Here is a 20,783-nt window from a genome sequence, read left to right as displayed (position 1 = left end):
CAAACTGAACCCACCAGGGACAGTACAGACCTACCTAAATGGCATGCAAAATTATTGCAGTTATTTAAAGCTCTAAGCCCTCTTGAGGAAGCAATCTCCTCAGCTTCAAACATTGTGCATTTTATATTCTGTAGCGATAAATTCTGAAAGATGTCGATACTGACAGAATTTTTTCAACCGTGTCACCCTAAATGTCCTCAGTATGTTACAGCAGCAAATAGTAGTGCAGGTTGTGTCCTAGGAGGGAAATTTTCTTTGGCAACTCTCTTGCCAAGAATAGATATAAAACAAATAATGCTTATTACAAATATTTCTTCTGAGACTGTTTCCCAGACTGCCAAAAGATTTATAGCATTTTCCACATTGAGATTGGCCCATGTACAAAAAAAATCTTTACGGAAACAAGTCAAATGAAAAAGTTTTTTCTACACCAAATATACATGGCAAAAATGCCCCATATTAATAAAAATATATGTATTATTTCTTCAAGAGGAAAAAATGGTTGACACATGCCATTCAGCTGAACGGGCAGTGCTAAAGGTATCAGGGTGTTTTGCAGAATACAAACTAAGCAACCCGGCACAATACTGGAGCAGTTAATAAGTTCACCTTATGGGACCTATTACTTTTACCTACTTCATGTGTACTGGTTTTGGCTGGGATAGAGTTAATTTCCTTCATAGTAGCTAGTATGGGGCTATGTTTTGGATTTGTGCTGAAATCAGTGTTGACAGTACAGGGGTGTTTCAGTTATTGCTGAGCAGTGCTTACACAGAGTCAGGGCCTTGTCTGCTCCTCACACCGCCCCACCAGCGAGCAGGCTGGGGGTGCACAAGAGGTTGGGAGGGGACACGGCTGGGACAGCTGACCCTGACTGACAAAGGGATATCCCATACCATATGACATCATGCTCAGCATATAAATTTGGGGGAAGAGGAAGGAAGCGGGGAGACATTTGGAGTTATGGCTTTTTGTCTTCCCAAGTAACCGTTACACTTGATGGAGCCCTGCTTTCCTGGAGATGGCTGAACACCTGCCTGCCAATGGGAAGTAGTGAATGAATTCCTTGTTTTGCTTTGCTTGCGTGCACGGCTTTTGCCTTACTTGTTTAAAGTGTCTTTATCTCAACCCACAAGTTTTCTCACTTTTCCTCTTCTGATTCTCTCCTCCATCCCACTGTGGGGGGACTCAGCAAGTGTCTGTGTGATGCTTAGTTGCTGGCTGGGGTTAAACCATGACATCACGATTAGCACATTTTCTTTAAGATTCTCTCCAAATTTTTTGCATTCTTCCTTTTTTTAACCAAAATATAGAAGGTAGAAAGACACTCTGTAAGGTCAGTCTAGCTGAGTCTAGACTGCATGGCAGATGCAGTCCTAGCATGTGCAGCAAATCCTGTTGCCCTGGTCTCCTGTACAAACCTTGGTTGCATTCTGCCTCCAGGGCTGGCCATGACCTGTCCATACACCACCCCTTTGTCCAAAAGGTTTGCCTTTCGAAGGAAACACTGGTACAGGATGAGGAACTGTGGTGCACTCCAGTAGGTCCCTGGGCTCCACAATCAAGAGAGAATACTGAGAGTACCTTCAGATCTCATCTACCCCATAGTTCAGACATAGACACTATCCATGTTAATGGCCTGATGCTTGTCACTCTCTTCAATTTTACTGAAATAAAAGATATTCTTGATTTCCACCAGAATGGAAAATACTTTAAAAATTTCCTTAAAATTAAATTACTACAACAATTTCAGCAATATAAATCAGCTCTGCTAATCAGACTATTTTCCACAATCTTTCCACAAGAGGGATTTCATAGAATCATAGAATGATAGTTCATAACACTAACTTCATTCCCGTTTCTATCTTCTGGTTTTGTCCCCTAAGAAATCTACCCCTCCATCTTTATATCTTGCCTGGTTTTAAATTTCCTAACATTTCCCAGTAACAATGCACTAGAATGTAACATTTTCCTCTTTAAAGCAACTCTTCACAAAATACTAATGCTACAAATCAGGAAACACTTCAGGCATGTTGGGAGGTACACTGTACATGACATTTGGAATGAACCCAGTGAAATCAGAGCATCTTGCAAAATTGAGAAGTTCTAATATATTTATGCTTTGGCTACCATAAATCATTCCACTGATTTGCTTCTACATGAAGAAACATGTAGAAACAAAGCAGTGTGTATATGTATATATACACAGTCCTTGCTAAAGTTACCTAGGAGGAAAGAATGTCTTTAGGAAGATGTAGTAGTTTTACAAATGGAAGACTATACACAGCCTCAAAGGTGCAATAATTTGTCATCAGTATGTTTGGGTTTTTCCTACTCTGAAATGTTTCTGTTATGAAACAGAGTGGAATATCATAACACATCCCCAGGGCATGAATCGCACCACCAACTGTTTCTCCTCCAACTGTTATGTAAGAGAGCAGAAAAAAAGATCCTTGGACCACATGACAGTGCCCACTTAACATGTAAGTCTAGTACAATGTGAGATTAAGTAAATAGTGCCTTTGTACCCCTCATTTCCTGAGTGGAACCCTAAATCATTGCCTTTCCCAGAAGCTCTTTCACCCTATGCTCCCTGCAACCTCCAGGTACCACTGACCACCACAGCTCCCTCTCTCCTAGACCTAAGTGCACCTCTCTGGAGAGACACATAATGAAGTGCAATTTTTATCCTAACCTTATCAAAGCACAATTTACACAGGAAATTATATGTTCGAGAACATGTCAATAAACACCATCTCTGCTTTAGAAGCAGGCATATTAATACAATTGAATTTGGTATGAAATTTCAACATCTCATGTCAAGATCCTGAAGTTGTGGAAATGTTCTTTAAAGGATTGCACTCATCATCATTCTTAGAGCTATGTGTGAGTAAAAATAGGAGACGTTACTTTATTCAACACAGAAACTTCATTTCATATGCATGCATTTTTAAACACAGAACTCTGACTTTTTCTATTTCCTTTATGAGTTTGCCAGGGCATCCAAATAAGGTGACAGTGTCTCAACATTTCACAAATCTCTCTCTCTATGTCTGTGTCTACATTTGACTTCTATCTCTAGGACTAGGAGCAAAGGTTGAAATCTGAATCTTGCTTGCACTTCTGTTGATCAATTCCCAAGCTTAGGCTTTTGCCATTGATCTGTGTTGCAGAACTTACCACAATGGCATGTCTTAAACCAGCAAGCCAACTGCCTAATATATCTGCTTTTTGATTGTAGAATAAATGTACCCAAACAACAGATGTTGGACATATTTCTTATTAAAGTCCTTTTTTTTTTTTTTTTTTAAATCTCAAGGAAATGTTGTCATTGCTTGGACTGCTGTGAATGCAAAATAATCACAGATGGAAGAGCAACCTGAGTACATGTTGTCTGTGATAACTCTTTTTGATATGAAGTACCTGACAGACCTACTACCTACAGGAAGCACATTTGCTTACCCCTTAACAACAACAGGATGGTTTTACGCTTTGGCTGCAGTTTGAGTCAGCTCCTGATGCAGGTAAACTGGTTTAACCATCTCACCTGAAAATGCAGACATAGCAAGCACACAACACACTGTGAAAAGGTATGCTTATTTTGACAGGAGGGAAAGAAAAATTTAACTGAAGTCTTCCTATGCTTGTGGATCTCTGGAATATTTAACATCAGGTCAAATCTATTAAGGATAAATTTCTGCAAACTGAAGGGAAAAGCTGGGTTGCCCAGTTCTCTGTGCTCTGAAGCATTTGACATTTGTGGGATAAAATGATTGTGACACCCTGAGCACTTTTTTTCACAGGTGCTGAAAGTTCCACAGTAACTGGAAACTTAGTAAGAAATCCAAAACTTACATAAACATAATCACACAAGTCAGACTGCTTCTTTCCTCGGTAGCTCTATGACTGGTACTATTCATTGAATCTGTATCATTTTTTGCTTTGAAAGTAGCCAGATTAGTTCAGGCTCCCTGTCATTGTCACAGGACAAAAAGATGGGATTGTATGATGTGGCAGAAGGGGTATTTCACATCCAGAGCTTAAAATTACTTCTAGCCATTCTTGTGTTGTTTAACTGAATCGTGAGAACAAAATCTTTTTGAAGTGGCTTGTTTCTCCTGTACTGTAAAGCAACACTTTCCATATTCTTATTTTATAATTACTACTGCACACTGGAAGCAGCCGCTACAAAAGTTCATGCTATTCTTTACATGACATCAGCTGTAAAAAAAGCAGCAGTAAAGTTTTTAGCCAAGCAAAGAAGGACCTCTACAAATGATTAGATACCCTCTGTAATCTAAAAAAACTCTATCCAGGGTGACTTTTATGTCCTTTACCACTCTCTCTCCTACCCGCTTTGGAAAGATAAACAAAACAGGTCGAGCAGATCATTCTGATTTTCTTTCCGATTCCCAGGTAAGCAAGATCCACACACAGTCCCAGCTGCTTTAAACACAATGGCAAACCTGCATCTCTACCTATTGCGTGAATGAAGACTCCAACAAACACTTCTCTTTCTGAATTAGGACCAATACGTTTTGGCTTTTGGTACACCAGCTTTCTACTCCTGAAAAAGGATTTCCCTTTTGGCTGTCTCTCACCTTCTACTTTGCTCCTTCCAGTTGCTGCTGTGATCTAGTCAGTCTGCAGCCTCTTGCCTTGAGCAGTAATAACCCAACAGTGCTTTTGTCCTCCTTGGTCCTCATTTAAACAGGCAAGCCAAAAAAAAGTACTTATTCTCATTATGGTGCTGGCTAGAAAATAGTCTTAGCCCTGTCACCCAGTTTCAAACTCACTTCAATAAGACAACTAAGTTACTTACAAAGGCAACTAAATTGTTACTTAAACAGGCAATTCATTCTCCCTTATTATTCTCTATGGGATTCTTCCACAGATTTCTCCAATGCCGTTATCCCAACACTGGTATCCACAGTCCCAGTTATTTGTTTATATACTGTCATGCACCTCTTCACAGAAAAGGAGGTATAACTCCCAGCAAACTCTTCATAGAAACAGTAATCTCTGCCTAATTTCTCATATCTGAAAGAAAATTATCCCAGTAATCTTCCTAAAGGTTTGACATTGCCTATCTGGTGAATCAAAACAGTGGCAAGCCGATGGAGTTGTCCCTTTCTGAATGACTGAATATTGCATTACATGGTGTGATTCGTAAAGACATTAAGTAGGGTTCATACGTTTTCTTTCTAGAGTGAAGCTGTTATTGTTGTGGTGTGATATACATCTTTAAGAAAAGGTGTCAACTAGCTTTTTCAACAACATATGTAAGGTTGTTCATTCATTGTTTGCTACAGTGGAGCAGATACTTGAAATACATTTTGTATCTGTTTACTGAAAGTCATAGGAAAGGACATTAGTCCATACTGCTTTCAGTTAAAAACAGGAATCTTAAGATCGGGGTAAGAATGAATAAAGACACAAAAAAAATTGTTCTCACACCAAGCATGTTAGTATAATGTCCAAATGACTTTTATGAGTAAAGTATTTCCTCTCTTGTTCTTCACCCACACAGATTCAGGTGTCAGTTTTGTTTGGGATCTGGGTTGGTTTTGTAACAGGTAGACCTGTTGCCAGGCATTTCTGTATGAAAGAGGGCAAGTTTAAAGAAACATGTCATGCTCATGCAGAGGAAGTGGGAAGGTGAATAAGGTGGCTTAGATCCTGCAAAACCCATTAGGGAAATTCTGCTAAAGGGGAAAAAAAACCCAAACATGCTGACATCAGTGTGAGAAGACACAGCGGCTACCAAAATGAATATAAGCAATGCCCTTTGGGTCAAACCAGTGGTACACTGGATCCAGCATTACCTCCAAAAGTAGCCGTAGGAGATGCCTTATTGAAAACACTCTCAAGCTTCACAGTTATCTGTGATCTGTTCCCCTGCTGCTCTCACAGCTCTCATGGTCATTGGATTAGGGATGTTTTTCTACAGCACATTCCCTTTAGCATCTGTTTATGGACTGGTTGTCCACATAACTAACCTTCACACACAGACAGAGGTTTTGCTGATAGCCTCTTAACTGCCATCTCTACCAATTACTATGAATGCCCTGAAGGCAATACTATGCTTATCGCAGCAGTAGCACTTCCCCACCCACCAGCCTGCAGGATGGTGCCAGTGGCTCTCATACGCCTGTCTCCAGTCCTCTGGGAAATGTTGCCTTGGCCTGTCCTGTGACTTCACTATCTCTGCACACTAATGTGATCTCAGCCTTACGCAGTGGCTGAAGAGGAGAGACTTCAAAAAGACCGATCAGGTCTTCTGGCTTCCTTTTACTCTCTATTTTATAAGACACCTTCCACAAATGGGAACAACTTTGTGCTGTCAGGTTCCCATGCCTTTTCCCACTCAAGAGAAACACTGCAGCCTTTCCCTCTCCTGATGTCCAGCAGCAGGGACCCAGGGACCCAAGGTCCATTCTGTAGCATTTTTAAAAAGTGTTTTCAAGCTCTTCCTACAAGCAAAGGCTTGAAGTGCAAACCACCTTGAACCCATTTTATGAACAGCATGTTTCAAAATCTCGTCTAAACACAGGGAAGATATTAAACAAAGAATCTTACCAAAGCAGGCAGACAGAATATTCAGAAGTCAAACACTTAAAGAAAGGACAAACTGGCAAATAAAATAGGTCAATGACCTGTACATGCACATAATGATACAATCTGCTTATTAATCTTTTGATACATTTCAATGCTTCAATTCAGTTTTAGATTTTCTACTGTGATAAGGAAAGTATTGGAATAAAAAATAAGTTGTGTGTGTTTATTTATCTAGTGAGATGTTATACTAACATGGGTCTAGATCTCAGCTACTGAAGAGGACACCCAAAGAGGTCTTGGGAGGTCTGAATCTTCCCATTCATTTCTGCTACATCCTTTGGCATCATGAGGGATGATCACAATTTTGTCACTTACAGCACCTCCTTTCCTCTGGCTTTGAGGAATTCAATAATGTTCATATCCATCCAGGATGGTACTCAAAATACTGTTCTCTTCACTTCCCCTACCTTTTTTTTTTTTTTTTTTTTTTCTGCATCAATGTAAGCTACTTCTATTTACTTTACAAGCTCTTCACAGTATATCAGTGTTGTATCTATCACTTCTGGTTCAGTAACCCTTGACCTCAACTGGTTTACAAACCTAGTGCCCATTACCCATTTATTGATTTTTTAAGCAGGAAAGGCTCTGTTCAGTTTTGGAAGACGCATCAATAAACATCTATATAGACATGCCAGCTTTCTTCAAAACTTTATCCCCCAATCTCATTTGAGGTGAGGTTTTCAGAAACATTGATAAGGGCACTTTGAAGGCTGCCTGCCATGACTGTTCCACTGATTCTGTTCTTGGCACAAATGCGGTCTTTTAGTAATACACACAACCACATAAAACCAAATCTGTAATAGAAATTCCAAGTTAATTGGCAATACAAACAGTCAGAAATTCAAGTCTAAACAAGAAATCAATCACCTTCTTCAGTGAAAAGTAGTGTCAGGTAAAGATTATGACTTGGAATTATATTTCCTAAAAAAGTATAATGAATGATTTTTTGTCTTACTAATTTCTCCAGGTAGAAGGGTAGATGTGAATAAGCACCACTTTTTTGTGAGCATAGCTCAAAGAACTTAATTTTTCCATTAATGTTCTAGACCATATCAGAAGGTGGTTATGAGTATTCACCTCCATTTTTACAGAGAAAGAAACTAAATCAGAGGAGAAATGTTTCCCCTCCAGTCATATGGCAGAGCAATGTGAGGGTCAGGAACAGAAGCTCTGTCCCTGGAATAGCCGTCTTGTCCTCTGCCTGCTGTGTCTTGCAGCTTCTCTGAGATATATCAATATTGCTGTTGTAGAGTATGAGTGCTAGATAGGATGGATGTCTTCTAACTTCAGATATTGAACATTGGAGTTTGCCATAAATGTCATATAGAAGGGTCTTTCCAAACCAAAGGTATTTCTTAAGAACTAATATATATATACACATATATATTTGCTCTCTGAATAATGAAAACTTGATTTGAGACTGCTATGTTTTTTCCTAAGAAGAAGGAGGTGAATATTTCCTTGGACATAGTCCTTATTTATTAGGTGTGTCAGGTGGAGGTAGAAAGCTGCCAGCAATATAATCTGGCATAACTGAGTGAAACTATTGAGAACTTCCAAGCAACCCTTTTGAAGCAATAGTGGCTTACTTTCATGCCCAAACTTATTGAAGTATTTACCTGGTAAGTTCATAGTACATTTTGGACTATGTATCTTTTTTTTTTTTTTTTCCAAAAACTCTGGACAATAAACACCTTCACCATACCACAGACCATAGAGGACAAAACTGTGATACTGGTAGAGATACAGTCACCAAAGAACTTTTCTGTTTTACTTGATTTATTATCTTATATCTGCAAGATATATGCCATTCTCTCAATGACCGGGTTTAGAATTAGGTAAGCAAAACCTAAAGACAGTTTTCTTGGCTATAAAATAAGCAGTCAGAAAAAAGCTCTGGGATTTGTGTAGATGAAGTGCTTGAACTGGCAACTTGTGTTGTTACTTCTGGAACAAACCTGAGCAGCAGGGAAGACTGGCTGTAATTAAAGGTATTACGTACTCTAATAAATAGGGCTGCATATATCATTACTAGCAATTGCCATTGAAAGGGTGTCTACAGTGGAGAAGAAAGGGTAGATCACTGTGGAACCAGGAGAGTTTAGCATTTGGCAGAGATTAAGGGCCGTGTCTTCTGAAAGGGGTAAGCTAAAGGATTTCTATTTTTTAACAGATTTCTGAGTTTAAAATATATAACCTAATTTGATTTTTTTTATTTTTTAATGCCATAGGTTCAGGTTTAGTAATCATCAAGGTGGAGGTCTCCCAGGACTGACAACACAAGCTCAGTTACTCACACTCCCAGTATGATTAACAAACAACAAGGTTTTCCAGTTAAATATCGCAGGGCGTGGTGCTTGTATGCTGTAGTAAGCACTACACTTCTCACCGTGGGACCATAAATGGAACTTATTATTGAAGGGAAACAGAATGACACATTGCTAAAAGGCCACAGGACTGGATGTGCCCTTCCATTGCCACCTACAAAAGGGGAGAGAAACTATTCCAAATCATAGCCTTCCCCTTACATCTGCAGCCCTTCTAGTTTCTCTAGTTGGACAAACGTGTCAGGCAGAGGCAAAGGCTCAAGCTCTGATCTTTTTCTAGCCCTAAGGCCCTACTCCCATCAAGTTCATCTGGAGAAGTGTAAATATCCAATAATCCCAGCACTTATAAAAGCTCTCTTGGCTGCTGCTAACACAAGCCCCTAAAATCTCTCTTACAGGATCTCTGTTGGATGTATATGAACATCTCCAACACTCTGTGGACTCTAAGAAGGATTTTGCTAGCATCACAATCTTAATGTTATAATAATAAATCGCTAGCTGCAGAAAGGTTCAGATTATACAGTGTGATAGATTCTTCCCTCTTTTAATATTTTAATTAGATGAGTGTTGGTTTCTTCAGCACTAAACAGTCGTGGGGATATTTAGAGGTGTCCACACACATGAAGACAAAGCATGAAACTGTCTTGTGTTTAAATCTCCAAGCAAAGCAACTCACATACCCAGCTGTATGAGAAATCATCTTATTGAAGATCTTGGAAATTTGGAAATTAACTTGTTCAGTGTTTCATGAAGACATAAAGCCATCAACAGCAGCAGTCAGGAGTTGAATTTTTGCTGGCGTTATTTTCTTATCCATGAAGTTCAAACAGCTAGCTAAAGACAGGGTAGTGGGTTTGTGCCAAAGTAATAAGTCAGTTCAACAGAGGATGAAGAGACATTGGGATATTAGGTAGAGTCTACATCTTTCAGTATTGCTCCCTTCATGAGGGAAGCAATGACACGTGTTTTCCTTGGGCTAACTGAACCATAATATGTTATTTTCCATTATAATACCTTAACATTTCCCTTCAGCTTCATTATGAAATGCTTGAACTCTTTACTAATCACTCAGTGGGAATGTAGGTTAAGAAGCAAAACAGTGAATTGAAACTCAGAGCTTATTTATCCACTCAAGTTTTAGGATATGAATAAAGCATATAACATAGCATAGGAAGTTTACTATCTTAAGCACTAACTTGTTTTGGAATATTGTATTGAGTCATCATTTGAACTTAATGTGAACTTCTAAAAATCATGTGAACTTCTAAAAATCATTTTTATATATATATATATAGAGAGAGTAACAAATACCTCTTCATCACTTACAAAAAAAAAAGCAAAGCCCAACCCTGAAGACCCTGAGATGAGTCTACTGAATTTACTTGAGCTATGGATGCTATCCAGCTAGTCCCCCTCCCCTTCGCGTCAGTAATAATAGCTAATTAATTAGCTTTTACGGCATTGGTTTTGTTGCATTTTGCTCTGTGTCCTGGTTTCAGTTGGGATAGAGTTGTTTTGTTTTCTTTTTCTCTTTATAGCAGCTGGTATAGTACTGTGTTTTGGATTTAGGATGAGAATAATGTTGATAACACACTGATGTTTTAGTTGTTGCTAAGCAGTGCTTACACTAAGTCAAGGACTTTTCAGTTTCTCATACTGCCCTGCCAGCAAGGAGGCTGGAGGTGCACAAGAAGCTGGGAGGGGACACAGCCAGGACATTTGACCCAACTGGCCAAAGGGGTATTCCATATCATACAATGTCATGCTGAACAAAAAAATGGGTGAAGTTGGACAGGGGGGCATGGCCCGCTGCTTGGGAACTGGATGGTCATTGGTCAGTGGGTGGTGAGCAATTGCATCGTGCATCACTTGTTTTGTATATTCTTTCATCATTATTATTATTTTCCCTTCCTTTTCCTGTCCTATTAAATTGTCTTTATCTCAACCCACGAGTTTTACCATTTTTCCGATTCTTTCCCCCATTCCACTGCAGGGGGAGTGAGTGAACGGCTGTGTGGTGTTTAGTTTCCTGCAGGGTTAAACCGTGACACCCTCATATGTTTTTGCTACAAAAATCACTCTAGCAATGACAGAAACTTCCTATGCATTTACACCAGCCCATGTTATGCTTATATGCGTTTGTAAATACAAACAGTGCCTAGGAGGTGAAATAATGCCACAGCCAAGCCACAAGCACAATCTCCTCACCCTTTCCTCCATGGGGGTTGGTTAATTCTAGAAAGTTCCTGCCAAATATACCAAGAAAAACTACAAGACATCTGGGGAAGAAAAACTGACTGCAAATCACAACAAGAGACATACGTAAAGCAGACTAGTCCACCATGTGCTACAGAGGACTGGGTTGTTTTTAAAAAAATTGAGAAGTTTTCCTAGCTTCTACTACCTTGAGTTTCCCATAGGATCTCTCCTTGTGAGTTAATTCAGCCTGCAGAAAAGCATATTTAGAAAGTCATAAAACTGTGTGGCTTTCCAAATAAGATCTTTCTCTTTTTTCAAAGTTATCTATGAAAACTTGCAGTGCTGCATGGATTTGGTGAAGAATTAAGCTACAATTAATTAGAAGACAGAGGAGTTTGAAATCACAATATCTTGTCCTGATACACAAGAATAACATCAGATGAGTTGATGAGCACAGTACTGGATGATCTCAGGTTCAGCTTTTCACTTTCTGTTGTACAACTGGAAGTACTGTTTGGATTCACAGCGCTGAACAGGTATATATTTGGAATTATAATTAAATATTTTTTAAAACTTTATTTCATTTCATTTTTAAATTCATATTCATCCATGAGCCTGATAACTACGCCCTTATTGTGTGCCAAGATGACATTTTCCTCCTCAAAATGACATCAGATTAGGCTTAAGTGTCAGCTTTTAAAAAGAACCTTTTTCCTGGTACTTGGTGGTTTGCATTGTATTTAAGTTGCTTAGTCAAGTAATACTTTAAACAAAGCATGAATTAATTACCTTTCTACCTTAAAACTGAATGTTCTGACAGACTAGGTAGAATGCAACACTTGCAGAATTGTTTCTCATTTTACACAGCAAAAGATGGACAGCAAAGATTTACATACATAGAAGACAGCTTTTAGACACACTTCTACTGGACAAACATAACTTTTGCATTATTTTTTCAGCTAAAATACCAAAAGAATGTAAACATTTATCAACTTCTGGTGGCTTTCCCCAAAGGACTAGCTCCCAATGCAAGGTGGGCCATAAATGTAATTATGTTGCAGTAAAAACAGGGGTCATGTAATCATGTAATCACATTGCAAACGTTGCAATAAAAACTGGGTCGTACACGTCCTCTGACAATAAATCACTTATAGACATGACTAGGTTAACTGTTAACAAGTGTTCCACTTGAATCTCATGCAATACAAAGGGGTGGGTTTGTCTTCTTCTTTGTTTTGTTAATCTTCAGTCTCCTTTCTTACATGAAATGATGCCAAAAATCTGTTTGTTTAGCTGCTTGCATGATTCTTTAAATTCCACTCAGTAAACATTGCACATGGAAAAAGTGTTACATTGAAGATGATTGTAATAACATCTCTGCTGTGGATCTAGCCCATCTCATCTGTTTCATAGTTGTATCACCATGTCTTGCACTTTCTGCTTAACTTGAAAATAAAGCATCTTTATCTGCTAGCATCGCTCTTTTACTCCCACACTCCCAGTGGCTTATGCTTCAGCTTCCACTGTCAATGTCCAAAACGAAAGAGAAATAATGGAATCCCTCCTCCCCATTACACAAGGCTTCTTCTCTTACATGTCCATTCTCATCCTGAGTCTGCTGTCAGTATTCCAAATGGATAAAAAATGGAAGTTACTCATCATAGTCCACCAAAATGTTAGGATGTTCAACAGAACAAAGTACATATTGGGTCCATCCATGATGATCCACACCTTCCTTCACCCCTCATTCACTTTCTAAAGAGAGATTTAAATAGCAGCTAGACATGTATAAGTTATTAAATCAATTTTCTTTCAGTAGGGTCTGGTTTAGACATTCTGAGTTGGCAGTTTCATCTGGGATCTTTCAACAATACCAAAATTAATTTCTAATAGATGGGGGGAAGGGCCAGGGAAGAGAACATGCAGAACTATTATTCCAACATATTTCAAGGACCAGCTGTGACACGAAAGGAAAGGGTGGGGACAGGATCAGTAAACAGTCTTTCATTTCTCCTGCAAAGCGAAACACAATTAAAACCAGAAACTAGAGCTGGTGAGAAAGGGGGAGGGGAGCCAAAGCAGAAACAGGAGAGGGTACTACTAATAATTTTTTTAGGTGTTACATAAAAAAAACTAAGACAAAGATCTGAAAACAGAGATTAGGTGGAACTGGGAAAGCGAAATGGTAACAGCAAACAAGAAACAGACTCCATAAGATGAATAAAGTCTGATAAACAGGTGTTTTACATCCCTTGCAGAAATGCTCTCCACAGGGATCATTTGTGTGAGGAACTGCTGTTCCTGCCCAGGATGTCTCCTCTGGTTGGTCTGCCCTGGCTGAAGAGGAGGGCAGGAGTGCACGCAGACCAGGCTGCTCCATCTCCTTCCCCATGGCACCTCCTTGAATGTGGGGCTTAGCACTTCCTCAGAGGGAAGGACTCGGATGCAGCAGGTCTCTGTGTCCAAGGCAAGGGTGGCCTGAACCCAACCTCTGTCATGCAATACACAGCTACAGCATAGAAATAAGAGGGTACTGAGCAATGAAAGAGCGCATCACATCAGTGATCTGTGTGGCCTGAACACACATCATGAGCACCCTCCTAGCCCTGACAGGGAACAGGCCATTGGAGGATTGGCACCTTGTTCGCCTAAGGGACACTGCCGCCTTTGCCTGGCTGGAGGTCTCTGACAGAAGAGAGTGGTTCTTGTCAGTGAAGGTAAAAGAAGACTCCAGTGTGTGCTGGCTTCTTTCCTCAAACAAATCTTCTAGCCATCCCTAACATACAGGAAAAATGTCTGGGGTCATTATGGATGAGGTGGAGCCAAGCTCTGCTACATCTTATCCTGACAAGTCACTTCAGCAAGAGAAGTGGGCACCTTGTTATGCTCCCTTTCCCTGGGCAAGGCTACCCAGGAGCAGGGATGTGAACTGGTCTCCCCTGGCTGCTGTTAGGTATCAAGGAAAGTCTGAGATGAAAAGAGTGGAGTTCAGCACACAGAATCATCTGTGTTGGCAATGCCCCAAATCAAGGTATCTTGCTAAGAAAAAAAACAGGGTAAGGAAGGAAATGCTACAAGTAGGGATAAGCCAGAGCAAGGCAAAGGCAGTTTTATATTCCCTGTACTTTCTATGTTAGTGTCACAAACATTTACATTCTTGATGGCTCCCAAGTTACTTTTCTGAAGCATCTGCCCACAGTGGGGACAAAGCCGAGGTCTCAGTTCCTTGCTCACTGCCACTTGGCTAGTGCCTCTTGTTTCTGGAAGAGGAGCTGCACACAGTTTGGCCCAAGGGGACTTGACACGTCAGTGGGAAAAAGACCTCCTTATATGAAACAGTGGCCCTTTGAAGTGGTTATTCATTCCTCCCACTGGAATCCTGGCCGGAGAGGAATTTGGAGGGTGACACCAGCTGACCCACCATGCTTTGAGTGCACAGAAGTACACAGCAAATTCCTCTGAGCCTGAGAGCTGTACTTGGAGAAACAGTCCAAAACCTTGTTGCTAGCACGTTTCCAGCACTCAGCAAGGCTGTTCACAAAATAATGGAGGAATTCAAAACTGTGGTTGTGTGAGCAAGGTGAAAGGCAAGCTGATGACACCGAGCAACTGGCATAAGGACAAAGAAGAACTTTTGTAGAAGGGAGTAACATGATGGATCGGAATAGAAAACTTTCTAATGACTTCCTTCATAATTCAGAGTTTTAAGCTCACTGGCAAGTGCTCTGACTCTCAGAAAAAGAAGCCACTGGGATCTGTGATCTGCTCTCACTGCCTGTATGCTGCAAGCCCATCCATGTCACCCCACTTTCCCTCCAGCAGAGCCTAGTTACTGGTGCTTTGCTGAAGCACATCTCACAGGAAAGCAGTTTGTCTTCATCTGAAGACAGGAAGAGATGGAAAGTCTATCACTTCTCTTGTTACCTAATCTCAGTTGCTCCTACTGCACTTCAAAAGGCACGTGCCTCATTTCCTGTTTGAATTTGTCTGCCTTTGGCTTGAAAGCATCCTTGTTATGGCTTTGTCTTCTAAAGAGCCTTTTAATGCCTGCTGTTTTCCAAACGTGCTTATGCACCAGTCAAGTCACCTGTAAATCTTTCTGTAATTAAAAAAGACTGTACACTGTGGTATTTTCCAGTCCTGCTCCCATTTTTTAGATGTCTCTTTCAAATCCAGTGCCAAATCTGCAGACAGAATTCCAGCCTCTTTCTCACTGATGCAAAGCACAAAAGTAAGACCATTTCCTTACTCCTACCACTCTGTGTTTTTGGGGTTTTTTTTGTGGTACCATCAAAGTGGACAAATCACATCACTATATGATTTGTCTATTATGATCACTGAATCTACAACTGGCTGCCAAACCAGTTCCCTATTTGTCTGTATAAAGTACCTAACATGTTCTTAGATACACCATCTACAAATAATATTTTGTGCAAGTCCAGGTTAATAAATTTTCCAGATTATTCTCCCTGGACCTTATCAATTTATCACTCTGCCAGTCATTTTTTTGCTAAACACAGCAAAAATAGCAGCTCATGACAAAAATGTTTTGTCACTTAGCAAAGGCAACTGCATAAGCCCTTCGTTGTATACCTTGAAAAAGAAAGAAAAACACAGCTGAAACCACAGCTGTTAGACACTAATGAGAAAGCAACTAATATTTCCTTTAACACATAACCCAGGTAACTTTAAATGCTACAAATCATGAGGAATGTAAGCAGGCTTGGTAACATTAACTTTTGCTGTTAACACAGATACAAGTCTTAATACTGGATAGAATTAGAGCAATTTTTGAGATCATCATGAAGTATGAGAGACAGTTTAGGAATGGATATAAGCCTACTCAATTATTCTTTTCAAATTAAATGTCTTCGACAGTTTTGTTATGAACTCCCTCATTAATTTTGTGAAAAAGAAGAAAAAAGTGAGGAAATAATATATTAACAGAACAAACTATCTAATTTTGTCAGAGAACAACTTCTTATGAAGTCCAACTACAGTATCTTCCTTTTCAGTCATAGTACAAGGTTCTGTTCTTTCAGGAAGTTCTGATTGTCAGTTTTAACAGACTTTTTGTAAACACTGACCTCAGTTAAAACTCTTGAAGAAAGTGCTCCTTTGGCTATATGGGCCATTGGAATCCGAACTCAGATCTGGCCTGGAGTGGCAGTTAGCAAAAACCTTGTAAACAAGTGTGAGACAAGGCTCTAAATTTAAATTTAGGAAAAAAATGGGACAGAAGCACAAAAAATGCAGAGCTAAGCACTCTTCATGTGTGTCTTCTGAAACTTTTCTTTAACTGTCTTAATGCTGTGTTCTTTGCAAATGCTCCTTCCACGTTACATCTCACAGACAGCTAAGTAACATTAAGCTGTAATTGGAAAAAAATTGGGTTTGTTTAGTCTACAGAAGAGAAGCCTGAACGAAGACTTGATAACAGTTTTTAAGTACAGAAAGGACTGCCACAAAAAGTACAATAATCTGTTCTTCATGTCCTTGGAGAGAGGACAAGCAGAAATACACTCAAATTACAGCTACAGAAATTCAGGTTGGATATGAGGAAAACCTTTTTATCTGCAAGAATCACTAGGCGTGGGAATAGATTGCCTTGTGTGATTGTGAAATCTGTCACTGGGAGCTTCTAAGGAGGGGTTAGACAAATGTTTGCCAGGGGTGGCAAAGGCAGAGTTGAATTCTTGAGGCTGAATGCAGGCTACATAACATCCCCAAACCTCTGCTAAGTCTATTGTCACTGATCTTTTCCTTTACTCTGCCCATTTATATAAGGGAGTTCTGCATATTTACAGAAACTCACCAGTTCCATAAATCATTTGAAATGTATATTTATTCACAAACTTGCATAAAGAGAGAGGAGTAAAGGGAAAAAAGCTTGTAAAGGCATATAAAGAATAAAAGTTAAGAGTATATTACAAAGGCATGATGTTACTGTTCATAGCACCAACCCCAGAAACTCATAATGCAACATTACAATAAATATTCTTCATGAAAATATTTCAGAACTCTAAAGCAGTAAAGGCATCAAAACCTGTGGCTTCATACCATATACGTACAGCTCTCTTGTAGAGCATGATATTTCCTGTAGTCCACACTAGTTCTTGACAAAGCTTAAAAGTTTGTAATGAGGAGAGAAAAAAATGTGCTGTAGGTATCCAGACAGGTGACTAGCTTGTAAACAAGCTCCTCTCCCCCTGACCCAAAGAAAAATATCTATAGGGCTAAATCTAGTGATTTTAAATGCAAGGTAACTTTTTTTAAAGCCACATACCTGATTTTGCAATCCAGACTGAGATGTTATTGCCTGAATAGCTAATACATAGTCCTCTGATGCAAAATTCCTGCAAGAAGCTAGTCAAACCAGTCTTTTACTTGTTCATTTTGTAGTCTTTTTAAGTAAACAACAAAACTATTTTTCCTTCTCCTCAAATAGTCCCCAGACTGTATTACTGCCACATTTGTATCAGCAGTATCATAATATGCAGGATTTTTTCTCAGAAACATTATTTCACACTGACTGGTGGCGACCAAGCAATTTTATTCACTTTTGTGTTTATTTTCAAAGCCTTTGCATCCAAACAGGATTTCTCTAAAATCTATCCTAGAACCAAAGGCAATGCATGCATAGGCATACTAATATCTTTTATCTGAGTATCTGAATCAACTTTCTTTGATGACAAGCTTGCTGTTGGCATTAATGAAGGCAAGTATGGTCCCAAATTGGTCATTCACAGCACCAGTTGATGGCAATTTAGCAAGAACAAGGACTGCATTATAAGGACAAACATTTGGTATGATTCAAATCTTATGCAATATAGAAATAAGCTTAAGGCAAGACTGCTTTTGATGCCTTAGCCAGTCATCCCCATAGTGTGACTTGTCATAAATCTTCCTTGCAGAAAACTACAATGAAGAAGTAGAAGCAAAGGGAACATGCAAGTAATGGCCACATACAACAGTCCTCACTCCATGTGAAAATCAAACATAGGAAAATGTAATAACTCGTACACTAAAATATACACTTGCTACATTAAGATTTTTCATACTATCCTCAAGTTCTTGCCATTCAGACATTTTTATTTAACAAAAAATATCTGCTTAAGAGGAATCTGGTTTAGTTTCCAAAATCAAAATATAGTCTATCTTTAGGAAACATATTTAGTTAAGCATTCTGTTCCAGCATTCCTAGAAATCTACCCAGCTTCCTTCCTCAGCACTCTGAGCTGCGTATGCAAGTTTCCTTACTTCTCAGTTAGCTCACTGGAGCTGTAGGCAAAAATGGCAGTATGCAATATTTAAGCTTTGTATTCATTAGCATTAAGATGCTTATACACCTCGCTGTGTAGCTACTTGATACTATTGTAACCCTTGTCTTTCCTCCCCCTTCTTCTACTAATTTTTCTTTTTACTTTGACCTTTATGCTTATCCTCTAAATTCAAAATGTGCCTTTTCTTATACATGCAGAGGTATAGCTCGGTTCTTGCACCTGAGGGTAAGTGTTTAGCACAAGGACTGCAGTGAAAATCAGTTCAGCTTGTGGGAAAGTACAAAAAGTTTCATTTGTCTTATTTGTGAGCCGCCGTATGCCCTAAGTATCTTGTTGGTTGGGTAACAGTCCTTCTTGCATTTGGCTTCATTTTCTAACCTTTAGGGCTTTGATACTGTTGCCTGTACTTTTGCCAATGTTTTAAAACAATAAGAAAACTAGAACATCCAAAAACTAAATACAAAACATGTTAATGATATTTGCAAACTGTGCCTGGCCTGTGCTTTGTGCCATGTGAGTCGAGTAACTATGCAAGTTTGAATTTATAATCTAAAGCGTATAACTCTGACACTAAATAAGGAAAAAAATGTGCTCAATGTTTTCAATGAAGTGTGGGTGGACTTGCATATAGAAACATTCCCTGAGCATAGTTACATAAATAGGCCAGCCTTAGTGTCGCTACAGAGGCACAGTCCTGGCTGATGTCAGCTGAAAAAGTATTGGAATAATCATTGCAAACTGTACTGGAGGTGATTTTATTGCCAGGAAGAATATTGCCAAGAAACTAAACTATATGGTCAAAGAATATTTTTTATACTATTATGATGTGTTTCATTGAGAAGCATATAGTTGTTTTCACTTGTATTCCATATATTTCTCTGTCCTGCAGCAATCATACCACCTATGGTAAACTGCCATGTCATCTGTCTTCAGGACAATAGCATGGGAAGTTATCTATTATGTGTTCAAAACCAGGATAAGAATGTCTACAGAAATTCAGACAATAACAGGTGTGAAACTGACTGCCACAACCTATAAGCAAAAAGGACACATCTGTAGTCAGAAGAGAGGTAACCCAACAAAGTGTCATGGAAAATGATGGTGTTACCATCAATACTTACCCACTTGCTAAAACTCCGTATGCCAGGTGAACTAGCAGTGGTCACTGATGGTATGCAAGAGAGCTGCTATGCTTGCCAAAGACTTCTGATTAAAAATATAGTTTTAGTGCCTCGTGATGGTGTTACTGTTCTTCACCCCTGTTGTAAAATGTTGGAGTATCAGCTACTGAGCAGCTGCTATGCTCCAGCCTCACAACAACTGGCTCTGTTTCTCTGATGAATGAGGCAATGCCTAAATATGTATGTACATAGATATGGAGTTTGTATCTCTTTGGGAATTAGATCTTGAAATTTAATTGCAAGATGTTATTTTACTGTTGTAAACACCCACCAGTTTTCCCCAAACTACTCAGTCTTGGAACTATGGCACATTGTTTTCAGGAAAAAAATGCTTATTGTGCTTATTTTACATTTCCTAAAACCAGGTACACACAATCCTCAGCTGGACAGTGAAGAGCCAGTATGTGCTGGATTATTGGTAATAAAATATTATACGCCTCTGTCCCACCAAATACATGAAAGAATCCATCAGGAGATTTTATGGAAAACAACTTTTCTGTGATTAATACTACAAAGCAGTGTCATTATATTTTTCTGACTAATGCTTTCTTATTTTTTACCACCTGTGCCCTTGAAGCTGTGTCTCCTCTTTCTGTACACCAAATAGGTCAAAGGTCTTACCAACATGAAGATCTTTTTCACCTGACAAGGTGGTGTCACAGGTGGTGTCACAGGATCTCTCCCATGTTAATGGCTGAGAAATCTCAGCATTTACAGGCACCACAGGACAACCAGCACTGACCTCACCACGCTCCCCAGGATGTAATTGCTGAGGCTGTAAATTAAAGGCATCCCCCTCCTATATCCTGCCATGAAGGGGATTCCTTTACGTCAAGGATAGACTAAATATTTGTCATCATTTTTCAGTTCATAATGCCTAAAATAATGTGAGGGTTGTGCTGCATGCAGTCTGGCACAGCTGTGTTTTTCATAGCATGACACCAAGGATATGTGCTGCATTACCACATGGGATAATGTGGGAGGAATGTCCTAGATGGAAGGAGTCAATCTTGGCGTGGGCTACATCCAGGAACAGACCCTGGAACAAATTATCATGTCAACTGTTTCTAGGTCTCCTTTTGGAAGGAAATAGCTAGCTCACTCCAGAGCATAGCCTGGGAGTAAACCAGAAAACAGATAATAGCTAGTGTGGATACAGATGCACCCAACTTCAC

This window comes from Pelecanus crispus, chromosome 3, assembly GCF_030463565.1.
Source record: "Pelecanus crispus isolate bPelCri1 chromosome 3, bPelCri1.pri, whole genome shotgun sequence".
In the NCBI taxonomy this organism is placed as follows: domain Eukaryota; kingdom Metazoa; phylum Chordata; class Aves; order Pelecaniformes; family Pelecanidae; genus Pelecanus; species Pelecanus crispus.
Note: the sequence above shows the minus strand (reverse complement) of the source record.